This window comes from Myotis davidii, unplaced genomic scaffold, assembly GCF_000327345.1.
Source record: "Myotis davidii unplaced genomic scaffold, ASM32734v1 scaffold616, whole genome shotgun sequence".
Lineage (NCBI taxonomy): Eukaryota > Metazoa > Chordata > Mammalia > Chiroptera > Vespertilionidae > Myotis > Myotis davidii.
In genome coordinates this window covers 5,074,987-5,088,318 of record NW_006291965.1, presented here as the reverse complement: position 1 = coordinate 5,088,318, position 13,332 = coordinate 5,074,987, and the positions used below count along the sequence as shown (strand labels likewise).

The 13,332-nt window shown below is 38.6% G+C and overlaps 1 long non-coding RNA gene across 1 annotated transcript in view; it reads left to right on the top strand.

Annotated features, from left to right (window-relative positions):
* Positions 1 to 13,332, top strand: part of LOC107183325 — a 34,611-nt gene that overhangs the window by 4,788 nt on the left and 16,491 nt on the right. The window contains exon 2 of the long non-coding RNA XR_001514108.1: positions 2,036 to 2,226. This is a non-coding gene — a long non-coding RNA (uncharacterized LOC107183325). The remainder of the gene's footprint in view (positions 1 to 2,035; positions 2,227 to 13,332) is intronic.

The window sequence follows — 13,332 nt, the reverse complement described above, 5'->3', positions numbered from 1 at the left end:
CATCAGGTTTATATTTCGTGACCTTCAGAGAAAGGTATTAGGTACTACTTTCATCTGTCAGGCTACTCCTATTACGAGACTTAACAAAATTCATCACTGAGAACAAAGATTCACAAGCATATGTGGATGAAAACATGGAGAGTAACGCTGTTGCAAAGTTTTTTAAACAGAAAAAATTTTCTGGAATGGCATTCCAAGTCCTCAATAGTTCATTTTCAACACTTCTCTCTGGTATTCCTGTCTCTAATCGCTTTTTTTTCAATGTTTCCCAAGTCAACTCTAAGGTCAATAAATTTCTGCTTCCAAATTGTGCTACTCTGATATTCAATCAACTGCATTTCAAAGTCAGCCATGTCTAGGGTCTTTAAGATAACTTGTTCTGTAAAATTATTTATTTATCTAAGATGCACCTACACTGAATTTATCTGAAAAATAAAAAACTCGATATTAAGAAAAAAATTGTAAATGGAAGATTATAAGAGAGGGTTTCATGTGCCAGCAAAAGTTACTGGCGTGCCATGTTTGGCACGCGTGCCAGGGGTTGCCCACCCCTGGCCTAGAGTGTGACTCAACAGAAAGGGATTTTGCAAGCAGGCCCCAGAATCTGCCCTTGTCAAATAAAAAAAGTCCTATAGTAGTCACATCACCAAACTGTTATGAGGATCCAATGAAGTAAATAAGTAAAGTTTCAAAAGATCAGTGCTTTCCTGAGAAATAGCTGACTTGTTAACTAGACAGCAGAAAGCCAAGAAAAGCAGTGTTCTCACTTAGATATGAAGGCAGGTTAAGTCAAATCATATTCTTCCTCCTGAGCAAAATCAAGTGAAACTTCATCAGTAAGTTTTCCCTCATCCTTTACTTCCTGCAAATTAAACAGATTTCCTGTAGACGACACACTTCTTAACCTCGCTGTCCATTCCCACCACGGCAGGGTAAGGGGTACTTGGGACAAAAGCACATGTGATTCATCTGCTTTATTGAGTCCCTTTGTACCCCTCCAATTCCCACTGGTGAATGTACTTACTTTCCACCTGCTTCTTATTAGAGAAAATATGTCATAGCAACATTAAAAAATGTTGATAAGAACAGAAAAACCATAATCCTACAGCATCACAACTCTTAAAAATTGCTTTCCAATGCCTTTCAGTAAGAGTGTTTTTATAGAGTTTCTATCATAATACACATACTATTTTGATTTCTACTATATCTAATTCATATTATATATTTTCCATGTTTATATGTAGGCTGCATAATTATAATGTTTGATGACAACAAATTTTTTCCACCGTTTTAATATGACATCCCATTTTGTTGGATACTAAGATTGCTCTCACTAGGCAGTGCTGCAATAAATACTTTCTTACAAACAGTTTTTTAGTAGTGCTAAAATATTTCAGAGAATTAATTCCTAGTGCTTTAGATACAGAGTCAAAACAGTGTGAGCATTATGATTCTTGTTCTGTATTTTCTCATTACTTCGCAAAAAGACAATACCAATTTACATGCTTTTAGAAGTATATAAAGATCTAATTTCACTTCAGCCTTGGACTAAATTTTGTTAAAATTTAGCAGGTGTAAACCTTTACAAGTGAAACTGAATTTGCATTTATTTGATTATTATCAAATATGATTATTTTCCACGTTTTATTTTCTCTTTATATTTCCTTTTATGTGACTAGTCACATAATCAAGTATAGAACAAAAAGAACACTAGGTTGGTTCTAGGATCTCTCACTCCATGGCCTTCTCACTTAACTTCTTCCCGCCCAATACACCCCTTTCTCTGAAGGGGACTGTCTTGTCTCTGATGCTTTCTAGCTCTAAATTTCATGTAGTACTCTACATGAAATAGATCAAACTCAACTATACATGGCATCATAAAGTATTATATCTATAATTAGAATAGGTAAGTATCTGGAATTTAACACTGGGGTGTCTGGAATTCTCAATAGATTCCAGGGATTCCCATGATTTCTGAACAGCACGTGAAAATAAACAGGGAAATTCTTCATTAACTTGTTTACTCACTCAACAGATATATAGAGAAGACCTGCAATACACTGAACTACTGAACTCTGTAATAGATTTTGACATAGAAAGATGAAGATGATGTGGTTCTAAGGATGCTATGGTCCGGAGGAGGAGACAGTCATGCCAGTGGAATGTGGCGAGCACTGCAGTGAGTAACATGGGGAGGGCTCCTTCAGGAAGACTTCACAGAGGAAGGTACATCTGGACCTGAACTTGAACTATGAGTAGGATTTTGCCAAAAGGAGCATGGAGAAGTAGGGTTGAAGAGTAAACTCTAGGAGTAGAGGGAGTAACATGTAAAAGGCATGTAACTCGGCATCAACAATCTAGTAATTGTGAAAAGTTAAGCTTCTGTAATAATATATGGTGCACTGGGCAGAAATAGAGCTGGAAGGATAAACTGGGGTTAGATTTTATGCCAAATAAAGCAATCTGCTTTTTCTTATTGAGTATCGGGGTGACATTGATTAACAAAACCATATAGGTTTCAAGGGTATAACTCAACAAAACATCATCTACATGCTGCATCGTGCACCCATCACCCAAAGTAAAGTCTCTTTCTGTCCTCATTTATCCCTGATTTGCCCTCTTCCATTTCCCTGAACCTCTTGCCCTCTAGCTATCACCATACTGTTTGTTGTCTGTGTCTTTGTGTTATATATAATATAATCCCTTCTTTTTTTTTCCACCCAGCTCTTCCCATCCCAACTCTCCTCCCCTCTGACACTAGTCAGACTGTTCTCTGTATCTAAGTTTCCATTTCTATTTTGTTGTTTAAACTATTTTGTTCACTAGATTCCACATATAAGTTTTATCATATGGTGTTCAACTTTCTCTGACTGGCTTATTTCACTTAGCACAATACTCTCCGGGTCCATTCATGCTATCACAAACGGTAAGATTTCCTTCTTTTTTAAAGCCAAGTAGTATTCCATCATGATGTATCACAGCTTTTTTAACCACTTATCTACAATGGGCACTAAGGCTGTTTCTAGAGCATGGCTATTATGAAATACACTGCAATGATCATAGAGGTGCACATATTACTTCAAATTAATGTTTCATGTTTCTTCAGGTATATTCCCCAAAGTAGAATTGCTGGGTCATAAGGCAGTTCCATTTTTAATTCTTTGAGGAAACCCCATACTGTTTTCCACAGTGACTGCACCAGTCTGCATTCCTACCAAGAGTACACTAGGGTTTCCTTTTTTCCACTTCCTCACCAGCACTTGTTGTTTGCTGATTTATTGATAATAGCCATTCTGAAAGGTGTGAGGTGCTATTTCATTGTGGTTTTAATTTGCATTTCTCTGATGGTTAGTGACATTAAACATCTTTTCATTTGTCTACTGGCCATCTGTATGTCTTTTTTGGAGAAGTCTATTCAGATCCTTTTCTCATTTTTAAATTCCATTGTTTGTTTTCTTGGTGTTGAGTTGCAAACGTTTTTTAAAATATTTTGAATATTAACCCCTTATCAGATATATCACTGGAAAAAATGTTCTCCCATTCAGTGGTTGCCTTTTAATTTTGTTAATGATTTCCTTTTTGCTGTAAAAAACTTTCTAGTTCAGTACAGTCCCATTTTTTTCTTTTTTCTTTTTTTCTCCCTTGCCTTGGGAAATATAACAGCAAAAACATTGCTATGAGAAATGTCTGAGATTTTATTGCCTGTTTTTCTTTAGAATGTTTATAGTTTTGAGTCTAACATTTAAGTCTTTATCCACTCTGAGTTATTCCTGCATATGATATAAGAAGGTGGTCTAGTTTCATTTTATTGCATATATCTGTCCGACTTTGCCAATACCATTTATTGAACAGATTGTCTTCCCCCCATTGTATGGCCTTCCCTCCTTTGTCAAATATTAATTGCTCATGAAGGTATGGGTTTATTTCTGAGCTCTCTATTCTGATCCATTGATCTGTATGTCTGTTCTTATGCCAGTACCATGCTGTTTTAATTACATGGCCCACAGTATAGTTTGATATTAGAGAGTATGATACCTCTAACTTTGTTCTTCTTTCTAAAGATTGCTGAGGCTATTTGAGGCCTTTTGTGGTTCCATATAAATTTTTGGAATATTTGTTCTAACTCTATTAGATATGCCATTGGTATTTTAATAGGAATTGCATTGAATATATAGATTGCTTTAGGTAATATGGACATTTTAATGATGTTAATTCTTCCTACCCATTAACATAGTATAAGCTTATTTGTATCTTCCTCAGTTTCTTTCTTCAGTGTCCTATAATTTTCCAAGTACAGGCATTTTAGCTCCTTGGTTCAATTTATCTCTAGGTACCTTATTTTTCTTTTGTTATAATAGTAATTGTGAGTGTCTTCTTAATTTCTCTTTCTTATACTTCATTTCTGGTGTATAAAAGTAGCAATACTTATATCAGACAAAATAGACTAAAACAAATGCCATAACAACAAAAAAGAATATCCTATGTAATAAAAGGCTAATATGCAAATAAACCAAACGGTGGAATGACTGGTTGCTACCGATGTGCACTGACTACCAGGGGGCAGATGCTTAATGTAGGAGTTGCCCCCTTGTGGTCAGTGCGCTCCCACAAGGGAAGCACCACTCAGCCAGAAGCTGGGCTCACGGCTGGCAAGCGCAGAGGCGGTGATGGGAGCCTCTCCCGCCTCCGCGGCAGTGCTAAGGATGTCTGACTGACATCCTGGTAGTCAGTCATCCCCTGAGGGCTCCTAGACTATGAAAGGGAGCAGGCCAGGCTGAGAGACTCCCTGAGTGCATGAATTTCATACACTGGGTCTCTAGTTACACAATAATAAAGGTATCAGTCCAATAAGAGGATAATATATTCACCTTTGTGAACATACATGTACCAACATAGCAGCACATAAATATATAAAGAAAAAATTAAGGGAGAGATTGACAGCAATATAGTCATAGTTGGGGATTTTAACATATCACTGAAATCAATGGAAAAATCTTCCAGAAAAAAAATTAACAAGGCAATAGTGACCTTAAATGACACACTGGACAGGATGGATTTAATTGATATTTACAGAACATTTCATCCAAAAGCAGCAGAATATATATTCTTTTCAAGTGTACATGGAACATTCTCTAAGATAGACCACATACTAGGACACAAGAGAAGCCTTAATAAATTAAAAAGGATTGAAGTCATACCAAGCATCTTCTCTGACCACAATGGTATGAAACTAGGAATCAATTACAATAAAAAAACAACAACCCTCAAAAGCACTCAAACACATGGAAGCTAAATAACAAAATATTAAACAATGAATGGGTTAAAAATGAGATCAGGAACAAAATCCGAAGTTTTCTGAACACAATGAAAATGAACACACAACAACTCCCAAATCTATGGGACATAGTGAAAGCAGTCCCAAGAGGAAAATTCATACCTTTACAGGCCTATCTCAAGAAACAAGAAAAAAGTTAAATAAACAATCTAACCCTACACTGAAAAGAACAACAACAACAACAACAAAAACACTGAACAGAGCCCAGAGTAACTAAAAGGAAAAAAATAATAAAGATTTGAGTGGAAATAAATGAGCTAGAGATTAGAAAAACACACACAAAAGATCAATGAAACCAAAAGCTGGTTATTTGAAAAAAGAAACAAGTCTGACAAACCTTTAACCAACTTGTCAAGAAAAAAAGAGAGATTATCCCAATAAATAAAATAAAAAAATGAAGGAGAAGTAACAATTAACCACAGAAATACGAAGGACTGTACAAAAATATTATAAACAACTATATATCAACAAATTGGACAATCTGGGTGAAACGGATAAATTTCTAGAAATATACAACCTTCCAAATCTTAATCAGGAAGAATCAGAAAATCTGAATAGACCAATTATAATTAATGAAATTAAAGCAGTAATCAAAAAGCTCCCAGCAAACAGACGTCTTATATTGAATGGCTTCACAGGCAAAATTTACCAAACATTCAAAGAAGAACTAACACCTATCCTTCTAAAACTATTCTAAAAATTTCAAGAGGAGGGAAGACACCCAAGCTCGTTTTACAAGGCCAGCATTATACTAATTCCAAAACCAGATAAAGCCACTACAAAGAAAATTATAGGCCTAATAGAGGCCCAGTGCACAAATTCGTGCACTAGTGGGGTCCCTCTGCCTGTCCTGCGGGATCGGGTCGAAACAGGCTCTCCAACATCCCCCAAGGGGTCCCGGATTGTGAGAGGGCACAGCTAACCTACTGATTGGAGCATCTGCCCCTTGGTGGTCAGTGCACATCATAGCAACTGGTCGACAGGTCAACTGCCTGCCTCCTGGTGGTCAGTGAATGTCATAGCAAGCGGTTGAGCAGCCTTACTATATAATTAGCATATTATGCTTTGATTGGTTGAACAGACAACCAGATACTAAGCATATTAGGCTTTTATTATATAGGCTATCCTTGATGAACATAGATATTAAAATTCTCAACAAAATATCAGCAAACCAGAACAGTACATTAAAAAGATCATACACTATGATCAAGTGGGATTCATTCTGGAGATGCAAAGTTGGTGCAGCATTCACAAAGCAATAAAAGTGATATACCACATGAATAAAAATGAAGAATAAAAATTACATGATCATATCAATAGTTGCAGGAAAAGCATTTGATAAAATCCAGCATCTATTTATGATAAAAGTTCTTATCAAAGTGGGAATGATGGGATCAGACCTTAACAAAATAAAGGCCATATATGACAAACCCACAGCCAACATCATACTGAATGGGCCAAAACTAAAAGCTTTTTCCTTAAGAACAGGAATAAGACAAAGGGATGTCTGCTTTCACTCCTCTTATTCAACATAGTACAGGCAGTTCCAGCCACAGCAATAAGACAAGAAGAAGAAATCAAAGCATCTAAATTAGAAATTAAATCTGTCACTATTGGCAGATGATGTGCGATATATATAGGAACCCTAAAGACTCTACCAAAAAATTACTGGAACTGAGAAATGAATTTTGTAAAACAGCAGAACACAAAATTAATATGAAGAAAGGAGTCTGCTTTTTTAAAATTTTCTGGGAAGGGTGTATACAGAAGGGAGCCAGTGGAGATTTAGAAGCAGGGGGGCCACATGAGCAGATATGTTCTTTTCAATCTTTTTCTTTTAAGATTACTTCTAGGAAATTCACAAGCACCATTTTTTTTGTCTCTCTCTATTTGTTTATGTTCATCAAGAGCCTGAAAAGTTGAGAAACAGGATAAATTTACATTTAAACAGGATGTTAGTTATATTTTCAAGTCATATGCACGTTTTCCTTCAAACCCCAGACATCAGGTGAAGCACAGCTTAATTTGAAACAATGGGGTTCAATTGTGTTTGAAAAAAGTGTAATGAATGCAGTGTTCCATCTTGGATAATACATAATTTGGTCCCGTTATCCAATCTGAGACATTACATATTTCATGCAGAGAGAAGAAAACATAATGGAGCCATGGGATGGCTCTTATGGATTCTGCTCAGACACAGCACACACTACTTCTGCTCATATTTCATTGATCAAAGTAAGTCACACACTTGCAGAATCCTGAATTCAAAATTCTTCCTTCTGAGGGAAAGCACTGAAAGTCACATGGACCAACAATCTATATATAGAGAGACTGTATGCTTTTATATATATACTAGAGGTCTGGTGCATAAAATTTGTGCACAGGTAGGGTCCCTAGGCCTGGCCAGCAATCAGGGCCGATCTGGGCCTTCTGGCTGCTGGCTGGGGCCTTCCTTTCCCGGCTGCCAGCTGCTGGCCAGGGCCTTCCTTCCTTCTGCGCCACCCCCTGGTGGTCAGCGCACATCACAGTGAGCGATCGAACTCCCAGTCTCCTGGTTGAACTCCTGAGGGGACACTTTGCATATTAGCCTTTTATATATAGAGATATCTGTATATATATATTGCATAAGTATCTACACCTAGATATAGATCTCAATTATTTAAAAAGGTCTTAATTAGTTTTTGAGTGATGAAATTAGGGTCAGTCATTTTCCACTTGTGCTTGGTTACATTCCCTCAACTTGCCATCCTTGCTCTATATTTCAGAGTGCTGGCCCTTGCAAAATATGGTTCTAGGGATCCCTTGATTTTGTTTTGGTTTGTTCAATGCTAGGTTCTAGTCAGAGATTGGAGGATGAGAGGAGAGGAGAAGCTAAAGCATTTCTTCCCTTCTCTCTCTCTACTTCTAATGGCCATGTCTGGGTCCCCTCCACAACTCCACAACCACTAAGTCACCCTCCCTGCTGGCCCCAGTTGCCTGTGAGCATCTCCCACTGGTGGGCTCCTCTCTTTGTCCATCCAGGGATGAGTGGCCATGTCTGGGTCCCCTCCACAGCTCCACAACCACTGGGTCACCTTCCCTGTTGGCCCCAGCTACCTGTGACCATCTTCCACTGGTGGGCTCCTCTCTTTGACCATCCAGGAAATTCCCAAGTACCGTTAGTGTTTACTCATCTCAAAGCTTGGGCTAATTGTGTGAACGTGGGTATTCTTTGTTTTTAGGCTCTAACCAGTTTGCATGTCACACCTGATTGAATTCTTAGAGCTTTTAATTCTCCATTGCCTCACTGTTTGCTCCTTTGGCTTTTTAAACACCTTTGTAAACAGTTGCTGATATTAAATCCCCACTATTGAATAACCTCGTGTGGGTTCTGTTTGCCTGACTGGACCCTGTGTAATGCAAGCTCTGTTCTGTTCTGTAAGTTGGTTACCCTTCCCAACTGATCTAGTAGGTAGAAGCTTAAGTAGCCTTTACTCCGAAGGTGAATGTAACAGGGTCAGCTGTGGATACTTTAGAAAATGTGGTTAAGCTCCTTTGAAGCTCTTATACCAAGACTAGGCCCCAGTTAGTTTTTTTTTGTTGTTGTCTAGGCCCAACAACTGTAACAGTTTGGCACAAATTAATATTTTAACTATCTAAAAAATAAATATCTAAAAATATTTACAATTTGTCATTCCCTTTAAAAACATAGCAGGGCAGAACAAGGGTGGGGAATTCAATCTGTGAGCAAATAAGCAAGTGATTGGCCCAGAGTTTACCTCTCCAAAAACAAGATCAACTTTTCTACATGTGTGATTAAGATATATACCTACATGCAGATATTGGCACTTACCTTACCACATAGGTGTATATACATGCATACGTATAGCATTTATAAATCCTTATATGTAGACATAGATGTATATGTACATGTAGATATACATATATATGTGCAGAAGATTTAACTATTCATAAAAAACTATGGTTATTAGCATTCTTTAAAGAGTTCATTTAAATACCTTTAGAATGTAATGATCAAAGCCAAAGAATGATTCATTTAAAAGCTCTTATGATGTGTATTGAATTGCTATTGATGTCTTTGATAGAATAATGGAAGCAAATTTTAAATTTGGAAGAGAGTAGACAGAGAAGAAAAGGATCTGATGGCATCTAGTCAGAAGAAATTTTTGCCAATAAGTAGTGAGTGAATGGGCAAGTGACAGCCTTAGAGACAGTGAAGTCATGTGATGCTTCCCTGATTTAGTGAGGAGAGGAGCAGGAAGGGCTGGTTTCTGGGGAACAGTTTGCTCCTCTTGCCTAAGTCTGCTGCTGGTCTCAAACACAGCAGGTGTGGGCAGCTGCTGGGGAGGCAGGGCAGTGGGAGCATTGCTCAGTGTTCTCTTATGGTCCAAAGGGACCCCTGATGAGCTTCTCTTGGGGACTGTCAGCTCTGGGCAGGCCAGGATCCCACATGGGAGTTGGGTACTCATTAGGGTTTTTTGATTCAAAATGATGACAGGTTTCTCTGAGGGGCATTGTAGTAGCATAGGATCCCTGATGTGCCTTCATGTGGACTTCAGAGACAGACTGACCTGAATTCAAATCCCAGCTCAGCCATCCACTAGCTATGTGAGCCTGAGCACATTATACAATTTTCTTGAACCATAATTTTTGCTTTCATAAAAGTGGGCAGGAATAAATATATAGAGAGAGCCTGGTTCATAAAAAGCATTCAAAGATGCATTATTTTTTATAATTGATAATAATAACAGTTACCCACATGCCATATTTGCAAAATGCTTGCAACCACTTTATAATCCTATATAATAAAGAGCTAATATGCTAATTAGACCTGACAACAGAACAACCTTTCGGAACAAACTTCCAAAACGACCAGTTGGCAGGGGCTGCGAGGGCCAAAGCAGCCAAGGCAGCCAGGGCTGCGAGGGCCGAGCCCCTTGTATGAATTTTGTGCATCGGACCTCTAGTATAATTATATGCCCCTACTTTTCTACAAGGCTAAAGGGACCCTTAAATCCACTTTTCTCACTTGGTAGACTAAGAAACTGAAGCCCAAAGAAGGTAAATAACTTGTCCCAGTTTACTCCTCACTTACTCAGCTAGTGAGAAGTACACACAGAACTATAACCCATTTCATGGCCCTTTCCATTTGGAAGATCAATAAGCATTCCAAATGCGTGGATACATTCTCTGCCCCCTCTACCCCCTACTAACAGTAATATTCAAACAATGGTGGCAGAATGCATTGAGAAAGAGTCAAATTAACATAAAATCTTTTTCCTTTCCCTAACTTGAGTCTAACTCCCTGACTCTTTCCTTCTCTTATTTTCATACTAGAGGCTTAATTTCACCCCTCCAAAGAAAAACACATATTCTCCACTCAATCGCGTTTAAATGCTCTGACATTCTTTGCCTATTAGTTTATTTTTTATTTCACTCAACAAACATTTATCAAGCAGTTCTGATGTGTGTCAGATATTGGAGAACAAATGCTTAAGAAAACTCCAGGGGCTTGCAACCTATGGAGGGGATGAATTGGTAGATAGAAATTGCAGTATCTGTGCTGAAGATGGGAACAGAAGAACCCTGGGACCCCAAGAACCTCCCACCAGCAGGAGGCAGTATAGCACACGCCTGACAGCATGGTCTCTGGAGTCAGAAGCCTAGGATTTGAATCTCCACTGCCTCCAACTACACATGTCCTTGGAGGAATTGTATAGACTCCAAGGGGGAATTGTATTTTCTTCCTTTGTAAAGTAGGAATAAGAATAGTACCTGCCTCAAAGGGAGTGTGGGGCTTAATTAAAAACTTTAAAAAATTGAACATTTAAAAATATTTACAAGTTGTCGTCTTTCTTTAAATATAGAGTTCATCAGAATAAGGGCAGGAAATCCATCTGAGAGCACATAGTAAACATTCAATCAAAGCAATTTCTTATTTCCTTAAAAATGAGTGTAAACAAAAATTACTTGTTATTGAATAGCTAGGTCTTAGGTTATTTATGAAAAAGGATCAGAATCTCTCTTCTTTCTGCAGCCCAAGCAAAAATTTCATAGTTCTGCTCCAAACCCAAATGATAATATGATTAAGAGAAGCTGAAGAACTGACCTGGAGAGTGGTTGAAGACTCACTCTACGGAGTGTGTCCTGCCACAGCTAATGGGTGAAGTTTGAGCAAATCCTGCATCTTACAACCCGTGTGGTCCAGCTGTGGGCTGAACAAAGAGCGGCATGTGTGATGTGAGAGCTTTGAATGGAGCCCGAGATTGCACGCTTCTGTGTGCTGGAAATGGTTTACTCAGTGAATACTTGATTTCTTTCTTGCATCTTTTCCTACTACTAGTAAGTGGCATGGGGCCGAAGCCATGAAGACATGTCTCTACCATTGCTGGCTCTGTTTCTAAGCAAGATGAGGTTATCATTTTCTATTCAGCTCCCAGCTAATAGAGAAATTCCCCAGGCAAACGCAAAAACACATCGACCAAAACAAAAAACAAACAAAAAACATGATACCAGAACAAAACACAAATGTCCTCTGCCCTGCTGCAGTATTTTGAAAAAAAATTAACTTTCTGGAAAAGGGACCTGTATTAATTCTTCAACAGGCTGGCATACTTGTAGGTTTCAGCTAAGGGAATCTGCAAACTATGTTAGTCTGTGTGAATCTTATAGTCCTGTGTGTGTGTGTGTGTGTGTGTGTGTGTGTGTGTGAGTGTGTGTGTGTTTGTGTTGGTGTGGGTAGGGGACTGGTTTAAAGAGGATTGCTGTAGCTCAAACAGGGTGGGAACCCATTTTCATTCAAAATCAAATGCATTTAGAGCTGAATAAAATAAAAAACTTTATTCAGCATTTTCTGAAAGAAGCCACCCAAGGTCTCCTTTCTCAGTATCTAGGACCACAAATGCCACTGAAGTCACACGGGCTGTGTGCATGCACACACATATGTAATTTTTAATATCCCCCACATGGCCGGAATGGATTTGCTTCATTCAGTGGGAAGCCACAGCATTTATTACATCTCTTTCTCAAATAAACCTCAAAGCGAGCATTTCATCTCTCCTCATGTAATCATCATAAGGTAGAAAATGAAATTTTCCAAACCTAAAAGCATGTTGCTAAGAGCTCCAGGGCACTGCATGTCACTTCTTACTTTGATGTGTTCATGGAGGGGGCTGGGAGATGCCAAAAAAAATGAAAGAGGAAAGAAAAGAGAAAGAAAGATGCACTGCCTCTTCCCTGAGATTTCCAGAAAGTGTGTGTGTGTTTAACTCTTTATGTAGTGACAAGATGGAGCTGATTAAAAGAAGACAAGGAAAGTCTTGGTGCCAGACCACTTCAGAAATGAAGCATTCCAGAAAGGCATGTAAGAACTCCTGTCAGAAACAGGAATGATTTCACGGCCCCGCTTGCATATTAATGAACTACAAGTAACCTCAGTTTAGTGGTGCAGATGCAACATTTCAGGAGCTGTGCCAGGATTCAGCTATAAATGCCAGCTCCAGGGGAAATACATTTCATGATAGAATTAGGAGATCAGCCATCTGAGACGTCCACACAAATCGCCCCCGCCCCCTTCAAAACGCAAGGGGGTTTCTGGGGAGCAGGGTGCTCGCTGGTGGCGTGGTGAATGTGGGGTGTGCAGTGTTATTCGTCTGAGTCTGGTTCCTGCACATTCACTCCATCATTAACTCTTCCGACCCTGCATATTTCCCTAAGCAACACACCCATATGCCTAAAGGTCAAGCACAGGTGAATTGATTAATTTTGCTGCCTATTTTTCTGGTATGATTAAAAAACAACTGCTTAAACATACAATCCTCCTTGCTTTAGAAACAAAACACATTTTTTTTGCCTCTTTTCCTTCCCACTGCAACTGCATGTCAGTTGTTTTCCTTTCCCAACTTCTTGCAACCTGTGGTTGTATTCAGCTCTCAGCCATTCTCCTTCCCTCCAGTGCTCCTCCAGAATTTGCTCAATTCTCACCCCCTTCACTCTTT